This window comes from Penaeus vannamei, chromosome 3 (assembly GCF_042767895.1).
Source record: "Penaeus vannamei isolate JL-2024 chromosome 3, ASM4276789v1, whole genome shotgun sequence".
NCBI lineage: Eukaryota > Metazoa > Arthropoda > Malacostraca > Decapoda > Penaeidae > Penaeus > Penaeus vannamei.
This window is the reverse complement of record NC_091551.1, coordinates 41,290,384-41,292,883: the sequence shown is the minus strand read 5'-3', so window position 1 is coordinate 41,292,883 and position 2,500 is coordinate 41,290,384. Positions and strand designations below refer to the sequence as shown.

Here is a 2,500-nt window from a genome sequence, read left to right as displayed (position 1 = left end):
ATTATTAATCATCCCCACGCACACATAGACGCACAGGTACGCATACAGTCGTGCACACTTACTCCCACGCATGACCGTCTTCTCGCACGCATGAGTGTGCATGCGAACACGCACGAACATACAGACGTAGCCATAGCCACACACTGATATACACACGAACATATATACGGACAAATACACTATACTCGCCACAAACAGAGGACGCGAACTCACTAAGACTATAAAACTGTAAAATAAAACATAAAGTCATCCTTGTTTTATAATAGTTAAAATTTTCTACAGATAAGAGTTTTATGGTGTTGTTATGGCATAGCACTTTCTGTCCCAAACCATGTTGCCAGGATTTATTGTACATTTTCTGTGTATATTTGTCCACAAAAATCGCAGCCATTATAGCACTACCTGGCAGCGAGATTAATCGCCATAATTATGATAATTAGCACAGTTATTTAATCTAATAACAATGTCCAAAGAAGGCACTAATTATCAAACATCTTTGTATATCGCCGTCCGTCAAAGTCATAAGCAAAGGCAAAAGAGAATGATATTAATGACAGTGAAAATAAATCTATATCTGTTTTGTGAATAAGAAACAACTTTATGTTTTCAACGCATAAAATTATCTTGATAACGTACTGTTGCAGCGAATCACACGATAAAATATACGTGTAAGAGGGCAATAAAATGGCTCTATGATTAATAAAACGACCTTAACATTCTTGGCTCGACTTTGCCAAATCTTCCTCTCACATGGTATGGTAATGGTCAGGAAATTCGACCATTAGAACGTTACGACAAGACGTTTGTCATTCTCCTCACCTAATGTATCAGGGGCACGGACCGTTCGCATGTATAAAATGAGACCAAATGAAGGAAATGAACGCTAATGCATGAATTAAAATCTGTTTTTTGTGTTTTTTTTTTCTTAGGCGATGAGCGTAAGGGGGGGGGGGAGGGAGGGCTAGTGAGTGATATCGTTATCGCCACAAATGTTCGACCTTTATTTTCGATAGACATGTTTGTAGGGGAGGAGAAGGGTTAATTTCCATGGGTGAAAGAAGTGTTCGCCTAGAAAGAATGGCGACTCTATGGTTCCGTCGTGATTTATTTATTTGGACGCGGAAATAATGGGGGTTTGTATGAACACTTTTTTAACAGCAATCTAAGGTTTTATCTAGTGTGTGTTTTGCGTATGTCATCACGTCGTAGATAGGGCAGTAGAATAAGAAGTGATAGGGAAGAGAAGTCAGACATGGGACGCAGTTTATGAATGCTATTGGGTCGATGCGAATATTGTAGTCATATAGACCGTACATGGGAAATAAAAGAGACATGAGTAATGGCAATAGATTTAAAAGGGAGCTCTATAGCACAATGAAACTTTATGGAGACGATAACCTTATTGAATGAATATAGATGTTAGACAAATACACCCGTACGAGAACGACAGGAAGGCAAATGATAAGGGCGAAGACGACAAATACAATTCACAAATCCATCAATAGAGGCGAAGGAGGGGTCGGTGTTCGGGCGGCGGCAACGGGTGGGCTCCGCGGGCCTCGGGACTGTCGGAGCGACGGCGCGGTCGGTCGGTCGGTCGGGTGCCTGCCTCGCCCTCCCTCGGCGTGTGTCCTAGCGAGCAGAATATCACCGCAGAAAACGTGGTCCCATGCTTCCAAGGTGTAATTCACGGCGGCCGCAATCTGTCCTCTGTCACGACCCTTTTATTTTGACAAATCCATCTTGGATATTTTATGGCGGGGAGAGCCCGGTCCTGAGAAACCATAACTCACCCGCGGCTGCAATGACACCCGTGCACTCCTTCCCCGGCGAAGGCTTCGGGCTCTAATGTATGCAAATTTTTAAGTAACTTTCGGCTCCCAACAAGGTGTGGCATCTTAAGCTAGATTTGAAGGAAAGAACCTAAGTTTTGTGTAATTTGTAGCAATTTTTTATTTATTGTTCTGGCCTTAGACTGTTTAAGTTGTTTAATTACCAATCAAGTCTGTGTTTAACGTGCATTGTGATGATTTGTGACGCACTAAAACCTGGTAGCGGTTGCGAACGCGCCGGCGCTCAACAATAGGGAATGGTGGCAATTTATGACTGAAATTTCAAGAATTTTATGTGTCTAGCGGATATGCCGGCATGTTTTCTTCGAAATATAATTTTATATTTATGCATTTTCTAAACAAAAGAACTTTCCTTTGATAATTTAAGTGTGACATTGGCCAGATTTTGCATTCTTTCAGCCTACGGCATATTTTTTCAGAATGTTTTGAAGTGTATGGCACTAATGCTAAGTTCAGAGCTATTTGCAGTACACTAGATTATATTTACGATACAGTTCCATAAATTCCTAATATCTGCAAGACATATTGGATCTCTTAATTATACATGTGTAAGTTACTTTTTCATGTGATATATTGCTGATATATCACAGGAATGAATGCTGAAGACGGTGCCTCATGATTTAGTAGCTGATATTTTATTTTAGAGC

The 2,500-nt window shown here is 40.8% G+C and overlaps 1 protein-coding gene across 2 annotated transcripts in view; it reads left to right on the top strand.

Annotated features, from left to right (window-relative positions):
- Positions 1-2,500, top strand: part of LOC113802491 (homeobox protein araucan) — a 112,474-nt gene that overhangs the window by 12,793 nt on the left and 97,181 nt on the right. The gene's annotated exons all lie outside the window — the stretch shown is intronic.